Genomic DNA, 13,701 nt, shown 5'->3' with positions numbered 1-13,701 from the left:
TCCCAGTGCGGGAGCGATTTCCAGTGTGTGCAGCATGCCATTAGGATGAATGGCACCCGCACACATCCAGCGCAATTTTCTGTGTGGGTGATCACAGCTAAAGGAACAGGTACCTAATCTAAAATTAAGTAAAATTTAAAAAATACACAAGTAAACGCCTAGACAGGCACTAGCTTTATTAGTAATACTAACAATTACATACACGATGTCAAGTCAATATTGACCCACACCTATCCAATGGAAGGCAAAAGATCCTTCTGGGGCATAGCTCCAGAAAATTCCTTCCTGGCCCCCTAAGGCAACTTGACCACCCCTTGGATCTACAGTCCGTCTTGTCAACCAGAGGAAGGCGAAAACACCTAAAGTATAGACCCAATAGGGAAAAAATTCCTTTTGACCCGTAAGGCCATCAGATTACTTTTTGGATCTATAATTCACATCGTTGTAACTTGCAGTGACTCCATTGGTAGCAATAAAATAGGATATTGCGCTCCTTACAGCAGGGCTTTGAAGATAATCAATATTCTTGAAAAATATTCACGCTGCCTTCCCACCTCAGTTTTTACAGACTGCAGTTAAAATACAAAAACATTTTGAATGAACCCTCTCCACATTGCTATACACTCTAGCAAACTTTGCATAAAAATTGATTTTTAGATCACATACATTGCAATACATGTTTAAGCTGGCCAACTGCGTCAAAGTAATCCCTCTCTGGCCAGTCCCTACAAAATCAAAATACTTACGGTACTTGCTTATAGCATTCTTCAATGGATATAGTGGCACTACGGGGAAATGGGCACAAGTTGTAAAAGAGCTACAGGTTCGAGTCTGGTCAATGACCTGCACTATGCAATAGGAATAAGATATACCTGTGCTCAAATCCCAATAGTTTATAAATATCTATAACCTGGTTGGTTGGTGCTAAAGAGGTGTGCCACGTTAGCACCAAAAATTCGAAATACCTCCCCAAAACTGCTACTATTCCCCTTTCTAGCAAACTGCATAAAAAAAGGGATTTTTAGTTCACATACATTGCAACACATGTTTAAGTTGGCCAACTGCATCAAAGTTATCACTCTCTGGCCAGTTCTTATCTCAATTTGAACTTAGGTTTACCATTAAAACCACCCCGTCATTCAACTATCCACTACTAGAGCCTCCACTGCCACTAAAGTTCTGGCACAGGACGGCTCATTAAGGGGTGGGTTTTAGCACCATAATGGGCAGGGGTTAGTTTCCACTTTTTAGATCACATACATTGCAATACATGTTTAAGCCGGCCAACTGCGTCAAAGTAATCCCTCTCTGGCCAGTCCCTACTCTACAAAATACTTACGTTACTTGCTTATAGCATTCTTCAATGGATATAGTGGCACTACGGGGAAATGGGCACAAGTTGTAAAAGAGCTACAGGTTCGAGTCTGGTCAATGACCTTCACTGTGCAATAGGAATAAGATATACCTGTGCTCAAATCCCAATAGCTTATACATATCTATAACCTGGTTGGTTGGTGCTAAAGGGATGTGCCACGTTAGCACCAAAAATTCTAAATACCTCCCCAAAACTGCTACTATTCCCCTTTCTAGCAAACTATGCTTAAAAACAGGGATTTTTAGTTCACATACATTGCGACATATGTTTAAGTTGGCCAACTGCATCAAAGTTATCACTCTCTGGCCAGATCACAACTTAGGTTTACCATTAAACCCACCCCCTGTCATTCAACTATCCAGTACTAGAGCCTCCACTGCCACTAAAGTTCTGGCACAGGACGGCTCATTATCAAGGGGTGGGTTTTAGCACCATAACAGGCAGGGCTTAGTTTCCACTTAGACAGAAGTCAAGGTCCTCTATGCAGCTTAGTCTGGCATTACTTGGACTCCGCTGGGGCACGTGGATTGATTTAAGCACTAATATAAGGACTAAATTAAGGGGTAATTGAAGGGGTACTTGGAGGGACCATATGTAGCTTGAGCTTCAGTGTTTAAACATTTAAGGACAGGTCATGTTCAGATTAAACATGGGTCTTTCATGGACAGGGATTTAACCTCAAAACTGTGCCTTGACCATATACATTTTTGGTAGAGAGGGTGATTGGGGGGTTTATGCTAGGAGGGAGGGATTAGCAGAGGGATCTACGCTCGAAGGGGTAATTGGGGGGATTTGTGCTAAAAGCAGGGATTGGGGGGGTTGTGCTAGCAGAAGGGATTAATGGGGGTATTTGTGCTAGGAGGGGGGAAATTGTGGTAGAAAGAGGGATGGGGGTGGGGTTTGTGCTAGGAGGGAGGGAGTAGCAGGGGGATCTGTGCTCGAAGGGGGGATTGGGGGGGTTTGTGCTAAAAGCGGGGATGGGGGGTTATGCAAGGAGAAAGGATTAGTGTTGGGATTTGTGCTAGGAGGGGGAAATTGGTGGTAGAAGGGGAGATTGGGGGGGGGGGGTTGTGCTAGAAGGAAGGGATTAGCAGGGGGATCTTCGCTCGAAGGGGGGATTGGGGGGGTTTGTGTTAGGAGGGGGTGTTGTCTTCTAATAATTATGAAGACAACTATAGGGGTAAGTGCAACTTTGCTTTTTTTCCAAAATTGCTGTAAACGTAAGTCAAGTTAAAAACTGTCCTATTACGGACAGATATAATAAAAAGATTAAAAAATAGGTTTACAGCCGTAGAGGTCAAAAACACACAAGAGTGATTTTTTTTTTTTTTGTAAATGCCTAGATGGGCACTAACTTTGATAGAAACACTAAAAATTTAAAGTATCGAGTGATGTCATTGCCGACCCACATATAACCAAAGGAAGGTAAAAAAAAAAAGAAAAACCTTCTAAAGCTTGGCCCCAGTGGGGAAAAATTCCTTCCTGACCCCTTAAGGCGATCAGATTACTCCCTGGATATACAATCCACAATGTTATACAGAGGAAGGCGAAAAACCCTTCTGAAGCAGCCCCAAAAGGGAAACCAATTCCTTGCTTTATAATTAGCATCCCCCCTTTTAGCAAACTCTCCCAATCCCCCCTTTTAGCACAATCCCCCCACTAATCCCCTCTCCTAGCACAACCCCCCCAATCCCCCTTTTTTAGCACAAATCCCCCCAATCCCTTCTTCTAGCAAAAATCCCCCCTTCTAGCATAATTCCCCCCCCTTATCCAAATCCCCATTCTCCAATCCTCTTCGTATGACAAATTCCCCTAAATTCCTACTCCTAGCAAAACCCCTTCCAAAGTACCCTTCCCAGCACAGATCCTCTCCCTTTCCAAATCCCCCTCCCCCTCCTAGCACAAATCCCCCCACTAATCCCTGCTCCGCCTGGTGATCCGGTGTCCAGCCCGAAGTGCCTCAGTCCGGTGTCCAGCCCGAAGTGCCTCAGTCCGGTGTCCAGCCCGAAGTGCCTCAGTCCGGTGTCCAGCCCGAAGTGCCTCAGTTCGGTGTCCAGCCCGAAGTGCCTCAGTTCGGTGTCCAGCCCGAAGTGCCTCAGACCGGTGTCCAGCCCGAAGTGCCTCAGTCCGGTGTCCAGCCCGAAGTGCCTCAGTCCGGTGTCCAGCCCGAAGTGCCTCAGTCCGGTGTCCAGCCCGAAGTGCCTCAGTCCGGTGTCCAGCCCGAAGTGCCTCAGTCCGGTGTCCAGCCCGAAGTGCCTCAGTCCGGTGTCCAGCCCGAAGTGCCTCAGTCCGGTGTCCAGCCCGAAGTGCCTCAGTCCGGTGTCCAGCCCGAAGTGCCTCAGTCCGGTGTCCAGCCCGAAGTGCCTCAGTCCGGTGTCCAGCCCGAAGTGCCTCAGTCCGGTGTCCAGCCCGAAGTGCCTCAGTCCGGTGTCCAGCCCGAAGTGCCTCAGTCCGGTGTCCAGCCCGAAGTGCCTCAGTCCGGTGTCCAGCCCGAAGTGCCTCAGTCCGGTGTCCAGCCCGAAGTGCCTCAGTCCGGTGTCCAGCCCGAAGTGCCTCAGTCCGGTGTCCAGCCCGAAGTGCCTCAGTCCGGTGTCCAGCCCGAAGTGCCTCAGTCCGGTGTCCAGCCCGAAGTGCCTCAGTCCGGTGTCCAGCCCGAAGTGCCTCAGCCCGGTGTCCAGCCCGAAGTGCCTCAGCCCGGTGTCCAGCCCGAAGTGCCTCAGCCCGGTGTCCAGCCCGAAGTGCCTCAGCCCGGTGTCCAGCCCGAAGTGCCTCAGCCCGGTGTCCAGCCCGAAGTGCCTCAGCCCGGTGTCCAGCCCGAAGTGCCTCAGCCCGGTGTCCAGCCCGAAGTGCCTCAGCCCGGTGTCCAGCCCGAAGTGCCTCAGCCCGGTGTCCAGCCCGAAGTGGAGAAGAGATGAGTGGGGGGATATGTGCTTGAAGGGGGGATTTGTTCTAAAAGCGAGGATTGGGGGGGGGGTGCTAGTAGAAGGTATTAGTGAGGGTATATGTGCTAGGAGGGGGGGGAATTTGTGGTAGAAAGGGGGATGGGGTGGGGTTTGTGCTAGGAGGGAGGGATTAGCAGGGGGATCTGTGCTCGAAGGGGGCATTGGAGGGGTTTGTTCTAGGAGGGGGGATTTGTGCTAAAAGCAGGGATGGGGGGGTTATGCAAGGAGAAGGGATTAGTGGGGGGATTTGATGCCCCCACTCATCCCTTAAAGGGGACCTCTGGTTACTGGATCCATAAATCACCCAGAAGTGCCTGACGCACCACCCATCCAGAGGGAGGATATCCCTATACCCGGCTTAACCTGCTTCCTTAACCTTTTGCCCCCCGGCCAATGGCTGTTTGGCGGCCGGCAAAATCCCTCAGCGTTCCGGGTGGATGCCATATGGCGTCCTCCCGGGTATACGCAGTTTGCGCGCCTGCAGAGCCGCGCAGTGGCGCGATCTGTCACCGGCCGTTTACCTCGGACACGGCCGATGACAGATCTATGTACCAGCCCCGTTGCCGGTACCACGTGACCTGCTGTGACCAATCACAGCAGGTCACATGACAGTTGTATACAATGGATGGCTTCATTCACGCCATCCATTGTATACTAGTGTGCCTAGCTGTGAATGGTCACAGCGATCACATGCACAAGCTGGGCCAATCACAGCCCAGCTGTGTCATGTGATTAGCCGTGGCCAAATCACAGCTAAGCACAAAAAAAACAAAAAGCCGTGAATGAATCGATGTCATTCAGGTAAATGCTTGCTTATAGCAAAGTAATTCTTTGCAATAAGCAAATTGTGTGAAAAAAAAAAATACTGATCACTTCCCGAAAGTTGTACAATGTTACATTGGTCAAAGTGAAATATGAAAAAAAATCTTAAAAGAAAAAAATGTAATAAAAAATTATAAATATTTAAAAAAATTACATTTTTTTTCCCCCATACTGTCACCAGTCAGTGTCCGTGATCACCACCATGCCAGTTATATGATGACGCTATACTGCACTGGTGACAGTATGTATTAAGAAAATACATTGTAAAAAATTATTGTAAAAATAATTTTTTAAATTTTTTCATTTTCTGAAAAATTATGACAAAAACAATACAACTTCAAAAAACTCGCCATGCCTCTTATGAAAAAATAATTTTAAAAAATGAAGGGTTTTTTTTAGCACTAGACAGATGGTAAGGAGGAATTGTATCACCTCCGAACCACCTGCTTAAACCTCTTCAACCCTGAGACATCAGGGGTCAGACAGGTGAGACATCAGGGGACTGTGTAGACCCCTGATAATTCACTAAAGCACCCCCCCCCCAACAATAACATTATGCAAAAAATAAATACAATTCTAAAAACTGTACAAATTGTAAAAAATAATTTAAAAAATGAAGGGTTTGGCTCTTCGAAGAAACTGGAGTGCAACCAAGGCAATCCAATTACTTTCTAGATCTACAATCCGCATTGTTATATCTTGCAAAGACTCCGATGGTATTGATAAAATATGATATTGTGCTCCTTCCTTCCACTTTCTTGTTCCTTCCCACTCCACTTTTTGTGTGCGCACAATAACCATTTAAAGCAGAACTATACTTACCTCCGATTCAGCAATATGCTGGCCGCTGACACCTTCAGGCGGCTGTCTTCGTCATTGGCTGGGTGAGGATGATGGCACTCCCACGCATGCGTAGGAGCGCTGTCAAATTCGGCGCTGCCAAATTTGTACAGTGAGCTGCGCCTGCACGGCTCACTATACAGGGGCAGACAGGTAGATAGGTCTGTCTGCCCATTTTTTATCTTTTACCTTAAGCTCTACTTTAAGGTTTCCTTTAGTACAAGGCGTATATACATGCCTGTATACAGCATCGATTCGAAGGCATATAGAGGAAAAAAAGGAGCCTAGGGTCATCAGCCTGTGACAATACCCCAACAGCCCTTTTTACTTTCTCCTCTTCATCTTCTTCATTTTTGTAGGCTTGCTTGGCTTCGGGGGTTTAAACTTGGCCAGCTTAGGCATCTTCATAGCCGATTTTGGAGGCTTTAGCAGCAAATTGGGCCTTGGTGGGACTGAAAGCTTTGCTGGCATTTTAGATCCCGGTAGTACTAGAGGCCTTTGTGGTAGCTTGGATCCAGGTAGGACTAAAGGCCTTTGTGGCATCTTGGATCCCGGTGGGGCTAGAGGCCTTGGGGGCATCTTGGATCCCGGCGGGGCTAGAGGCCTTGGGGGCATCTTGGATCCCGGCGGGGCTAGAGGCCTTGGGGGCATCTTGGATCCCGGCGGGGCTAGAGGCCTTGGGGGCATCTTGGATCCCGGCGGGGCTAGAGGCCTTGGGGGCATCTTGGATCCCGGCGGGGCTAGAGGCCTTGGGGGCATCTTGGATCCCGGCGGGGCTAGAGGCCTTGGGGGCATCTTGGATCCCGGCGGGGCTAGAGGCCTTGGGGGCATCTTGGATCCCGGTGGGACTGAAGGCCTTGGTGGCACTTTAGATCCCGGAGGGACTGAAGGCCTTGGTGGCACTTTAGAACCTGGTGGGACTGAAGGCTGTGCAGATCCTGATGGGACTGGAGGCTTCCCAGGGACTTTAGGCCTTGTGTCATCACGTGGGTGATCTTTATCTGCATGTGGGGTCTTGATGGAACCTGATGGGTCCTCCTTGTCTCTTCCACTTCTCTTTCCTCCTGTCTTGTATTTTCCACGTTGTCCAGTTTTACTCTTTGCAGCAGGTTCCTGGTCTTCTTCCTCTGGATTCTCCGGGTCTGGGCTTTCCTTGGATCTCCTTCTTGCTGGTATTAGTGAAGGCAGCAAGTTGGAGAAAAAACTCTTTATACCTGAACTGGCCTGATCAGCAGCAGGGTCCCACTGTTCCTGATTAGCAGCGGGGTCCCACTGTTCCTGAGCAGCAGCAGGGTCGCACTGTTCCTGAGCAGCAGCAGGGTCCCACTGTTCCTGAGCAGCAGCAGGGTCCCACTGTTCCTGAGCAGCAGCAGGGTCCCACTGTTCCTGAGCAGCAGCAGGGTCCCACTGTTCCTGAGCAGCAGCGGGGTCGCACTGTTCCTGAGCAGCAGCGGGGTACCCTTTTGCCTGTACCCTTGGAGGACAAGGGTCGGTGACAACAACTTACATCAGCTCGGCAGGACCTACATTAAGGTTCTGTCCTTTTGTCACCAGTGTTAGTAAAATCCGATCCAATGTTGCGTTCTTCGCATGACTGCAAAAAAAAAAGATATAAGAAATTGTTAGAAAAAACTCCATCATTGGATAAGTGCTAACATTATATTACATGGAGAACATCATGTTTTTCTTAAAGTGTATGTAACCCCTAACCATGTTCTTCTTATATTTGCACCATTTTGGTCTCTTAAGAACACCCTTGGAGGGGTTTTATTTTTTATATCTGTTCAGTGAATGCATAAATATACGTACTGATCCTGTCAGAAATCTTGTGAGCTTATAGCTTCCAGTACTGAACTCTTCTTATCAGTTCCATTGTTCCCGAATCTCCCTGTGGACTACAGAATGCCTTCCCTGTGTTATGGAGATGAACAGAAGGGGAAGTGTCTAGTAGTCCCGTTTTAGGGTGACAAGGCTGTTCCTCCATAGATACAGTGGAGGAGTACACGTAGTCACCCTAACACAGAAGGTGTATTATTGGCTGGGTCGCCAAATGAAAAATGAAGGAAAAAAGTCTGCTGCTAATTACAAGATATATTTATAAAAATTCAGTGAATGAACGTCACAAGCATTCACCTAGTTATCATGAATTCTGACCATGTTTTGCTTAATATGTCAATTTCCTATGATCGTCAGCTCCGTCTAGTGTCCAAAACATGGTATTTTCCTGTCTGACATTTTTCAGGTGCCCCCTGCTGGTTGATTGAGAGCTGCCCTGACCATTTTGTAGCTGAGACTGAGACTTGTGGACAGCTTGGCCCATTACAATGAATCTACTGGCAGAGTCTCCAGGTAAGACACTTTGCAAAATATTCCCAAAAAAACGATACTGTATAGAGTGAGACAGAGTGCCGAAAAATAGATTTGGGGATTTACCTTCACTTTGGGGTCTATTTTTTAAATGTTTACACCCAACTGTCACCCAACTGTCACCCATTGTCCAAATGGAAAAATATGTGAAAGTCATATGAAAACCTTTATAAAACAGACCCCCTTATGATTCTAGGTTAGTAATTTCTGTAATTAATGATGGATACGTACCAAGCCCGGATACTCAAACAGCAGCAGGGTATCAGCAGTAAAAACAGGCCGCTGAGGGTCCCCAAGATGACCAACGCCATGATGTATCTGGTTGACATTTCTAAAGGAAGAGAAAAAAAAAAGATTATTTATAGGTCAAGCATATGATATACTTCTAAATTTGAATAGAAAGCCAAAAAGGAACCAATCAGCATCAGCCATCCAAAGAAGGCGGAGTAATATTGACATCTGACTGGTTGCTTTGGAAGGATCTCACTGCACGTTGGAGCCTTCAGAAAGTCTTGAGCCATGAGCCTTCCTTCAGTTTTCTTGAAGGTGACAACAATTTACTTACCAGCTGGCTTTGTCGTGGATTCTGGTTGTTTAATGGTCGTCTGGCCGGATTGGCCATTATTTGTAGCGCCCGACTGAGCGTTATTCTTCCCGCCTGACTGCCCCTTATTCGACGTGTCAGACGGAGCATTATCCGCCTCCTCTCGTTGTAATAAATCGCCATAAAAGTCTGTAAACATAAAAGAATAAGTAAATGGTTACAACACATGGAACTTATTATCTACATTTTAACATTTTTAACCCGGCCCCCCGCAAAAAAAGTGTATGTATGTATATATATATATATATATATATATATATATAAAATCAAAAAATTACTTCTAATAGACAGTGCCACTGGACATATATGGGGTGCTAACCCCAAAAGAAAGGAAAAAAGGGGGGGGGGGAGCAGCTGTCTGCGCTCTGGAAACCCAAAGCAATATAACTGAATGGAAGAATTTAAACAGCACCCCTCATTTTTTTTGGAATCCATTGTATCACACAGTAACATGCATGGCAAGAAAAACATGTCATGGAGGGGGGGGGGTGGCTACCTCCCTGTTACAGGAAGTGAAAAAATTATTGATCAACAGGATCAACAGATAATAAAACTATGATATGGGGGGGGGGTCAGAAAAACAAAGACTGCAGTGTGAATGTTATGGTCGGGATGTATTTTTTACAGTTTAAAGAAGAACATAACACTAAAATTAAGACTTTATCCCCTCTAACACCCCTCCCCCACTGCATGACACCCCACCTTCTAACCACAGCTTGTTCAATTAAGCTCTGACAATAAGCCCCGGTTCATCTGGAGCGACTTGTCATGCGATTTGACAGTCACACCGTATTGTCGGCCGTGGAACTGTTGTCCGACTTTGCACTGCTGCACCGATTTTAAAAAAAAAGGTTCCTGCACTTTTTTTTGCGATTTCAGGAGCGACTTGCATAGGCATCTGTACATGAAGTCGCACAGATGTCAGCCAAGACACCCCCAGGATTCTACCTAGTGGGGGGGGGGGTTAGTCTTAGGTTTGCAAGTTAAGGCTTTGTTTGAATTTGAAATTCTTCTTTATACTGTACAAAATACATCCCGACCCTAACATTCACACTGCAGTCTTTGTTTTTCTGACCCCCCCCCCCCCATATCATAGTTTTTTTGTCTGTTGATCCTGCCAGCAGATCAATTATTTGTTCACTTCCTGTAACAGGGAGGTATATACAGCTAAGATCCCCAAATACTATATACAGCCAGGACCCCCCAATATTATATACAGCAAGGACCCCCGAATACTATATACAGCAAGGACCCCCCAATACTATATACAGCCAGGATCCCCAGTACAATATAAAGCCAGGACCCCCAATACTATTTACAGCCAGGACCCCCAATATTATATACAGCCAGGACCCCCAGTACAATATACAGCCCAGACCCTTAAATACTATATACAGCCAGGACCCCCAATACTATATATAGCAAGGACCCCCAATATTATATAAAACCAGGGCTCCCCAATACTATATACGGTCAGGACCCCCCAATACTATATACAGCCAGGACCCCCAATATTATATAAAACCAGGGCTCCCCAATACTATATACAGCCAGGACCCCCAATATTATATAAAACCAGGGCTCCCCAATAGTAAATACAGCTAAGACCCCCCAATGCTATATACAGCTAGGAATCCCTATTACAGACATACAGGACCCCCCAATATTAGGTACAGCCAGAACCCCCACAATTTTACACCCCGCCCCACCCTCACCCTCTCCCATACTCTATGTATACAGCAAGCAGTTTCCTTCCTGTCTCCATGTCACCGGCCAATCTTAGGCTCCCAATTCTATCAGGAAGTTGCTCGGTGGCCATCTTGGTTAGGGGCACCATGCCCAAAACTACTACTAATAACCCCGGGTTTACGGAAGGTGAATGGTTCCGGGTGTGCCGGCAAAAGGAGCTTCTCCTAAATCTGCTGACAATCAAATCATCGTGCGGCTTGGTTCCCAATGGAATGCACAATTGATTTGACAAACATATTATTTTATTGATTTAACAATTAATTATGTATTTTTTTTAAATTCTCAGTTAATTATGTATTATTATTTCATTAATTATCAATTAATTCTGTATTATTTTTTATAAACAAATAATGATATTTTATTAATTGATGTGTGCCTGTGTGTATTAAATATATATATATACACATACAGACTTCTATCAGCTCCAACAGCACTATATATATATTATATATATAGCTGTTTGAGCTGATAGAAGTCTGTGTATATATATATATATTTATAAACATATAGTATATACTACATACACATACATACTCACATATATTTATATACATGCACAGACAGATTTATATCAGCTGAAACAGCACACACACTCATATATATATATACATATAGTATATACTGCATGTACAGACATCTATCAGCTCAAGCAGCACACTGCTCCCTTCTAATTATAAGTATGATCTCCAGCCATTAAGCAGTTTAAATTCAAACCTCTGGATGTAAGACAACTGTCACCCCTCCCCCCCCAGGCTGAAAACAGGCGGAGCTTTAGTGTTGTGAACTGTCAGTGTGGCCCATTGTTGCACCCATGTAATGGAATATATCTGATCCCTGCTAATAGAAGTATATGATAATCTTACCGTCTACCCATGCGTTGTCCTTACTGGCCGATCCGATGAATACGGCCAAAAAAATGTACGCGAAAAACAGGTAAAGTCTCATTGTGGCTCCCAAACAACAAACTAGATGCACACTCCTCTCCCTCCCAATGTGATCTGGCAGTTCAGAGCTGATGGGCACTGTGATGTCATCAGTCACATGACCAGGCTTCCGGGTTGCTACGGCAACAACCATGCCTGTGTGTATGTGTGTGTGTGTGTGTAAATAATTGTTAATTAAAAGAAATAAATGTTAATAAATAATAATTAATTGTTAATAAACTAATAAACAATTAATTCTTATTTTTTAAAAAACATATTTGTCAATTAATAAAATAATATTATATCATTGTTTCTGTTAAAAAAATACAGAATTAATTGATAATTAATGAAATAATAATACATAATTAATTGAGCATTTAAACATATGTTTTTAAATGTTAAAATAATAATACATAATTGTTAAATAAAAATAAAAAAGACATAATTAATTGTAAATCAATAAAATAACATTAGATCATGAATAAGTCAATTGTGCATTCCATTGGGAACCAAGCCGTGCGATGATTTGATTGTCAGCAGATTTAGGAGAAGGAAGCTCGTTTTACCGACACACCCGGAACCATTCCCCTGCCGTAAATCCGGGGTTATTAATAGTAGTTTTAGGGACGGTGCCCCTAACCAAGATGGCCGCTGAGCAACTTCCTGATAGAACCGTGGGAATGTAGACAGAAAGGAAACGGCTTGCTGTTTACATGAGAGGCAGAGTGAGGGTGGGGCAGGGGTATGTAAAATTGTGGGGTTCTGGCTGTTCCTAATATTGGGGGGTCCTGTTTGTATATAATATTGGGGGTCCTGACTGTCTATAATAGGGATTGGGGGTCCTTGCTGTTTATAGTATTGGGGTGGGTCCTTGCTGTATATAGTATTGGGGGGGGGTCCTGGCTGTTTACAATATTGTGGGGTCCTGGCTGTTTACAATATTGTGGGGTCCTGGCTGTTTACAATATTGTGGGGTCCTGGCTGTTTACAATATTGTGGGGTCCTGGCTGTCTATAATAGGGATTCTTAGCTGTATATACTATTTGACTGTACCTAATATTGGAGGGTATTGGTTGTATATAATATTGGGGGTCCTGGCTGTAAATAGTATTGGGGGTCCTGGCTGTATATAATATTTAGAGTCCTGGTTGTATATAATATTGGGGGTCCTGGCTGTATATAGTATTGGGGGTCCTGGCTGTATATAGTATTGGGGGTCCTGGCTGTATATAGTATTGAAGGGTCCTGGCTGTATATAGTATTGAAGGGTCCTGGCTGTATATATTTGGGGTCCTGGCTGTATATAGTATTGGGGAGTCCTGGTTGTATATAATATTGGGGGTCCTAGCTGTATATAGTATTGGGGGTCCTGGCTGTATATTGTATTGGGGAGTCCTGGTTGTATATAACATTGGGGGTCCTGGCTGTATATAGTATTGGAGGGTCCTGGCTGTATATAGTATTGGGGGGTCCTAGCTGTATATAGTATTGGGGGTCCTGACTGTATATAGTATTGGGGGTCCTGACTGTATATAGTATTGGGGGTCCTGGCTGTATATAGTATTGAAGGGTCCTGGCTGTATATAGTATTGAAGGGTCCTGGCTGTATATATTTGGGGTCCTGGCTGTATATAGTATTGGGGGTCCTGGCTGTATATAGTATTGGGGGTCCTGGCTGCATATATTTGGGGTCCTGGCTGTATATAGTATTGGGGGTCCTGGCTGTATATAGTATTGGGGGTCCTCGTTGTATATAATATTGGGGGTCCTGGCTTCATATATTTGGGGTCCTGGCTGTATATAGTATTGGGGGGTCCTGGCTGTATATAGTATTGGGGGGTCCTGGCTGTATATAGTATTGGGGGGTCCTGGCTGTATATAATATTAGGGGTCCTGGCTGTATATAGTATTTGGGTATCTTAGCTGTATATACCTCCCTGTTACAGGAAGTGAAAAAATATTTGCTCTGGTGGCAGGATCAACAGACAAGAAAACTATGATATGGGGGGGGGGGGGGGTCAGAAGAACAAAGACTGCAGTGTGAATGTTATGGTCGGGATGTATTTTGTACAGTTTAAA

The 13,701-nt window shown here is 45.2% G+C and overlaps 1 long non-coding RNA gene across 1 annotated transcript in view; it reads left to right on the top strand.

Annotated features, from left to right (window-relative positions):
• LOC149465217 (uncharacterized) overlaps positions 1–13,701 on the top strand; it is a 242,689-nt gene that overhangs the window by 163,999 nt on the left and 64,989 nt on the right. The window contains exon 9 of the long non-coding RNA XR_016312236.1: positions 8,222–8,328. This is a non-coding gene — a long non-coding RNA (uncharacterized LOC149465217). The remainder of the gene's footprint in view (positions 1–8,221; positions 8,329–13,701) is intronic.

Source organism: Staurois parvus, unplaced genomic scaffold, assembly GCF_062004578.1.
Source record: "Staurois parvus isolate SC_StPar_1 unplaced genomic scaffold, SC_StPar_1.0 ptg000140l, whole genome shotgun sequence".
NCBI lineage: Eukaryota > Metazoa > Chordata > Amphibia > Anura > Ranidae > Staurois > Staurois parvus.
Note: the sequence above shows the minus strand (reverse complement) of the source record. Positions and strands in the feature narration are given on the sequence as shown.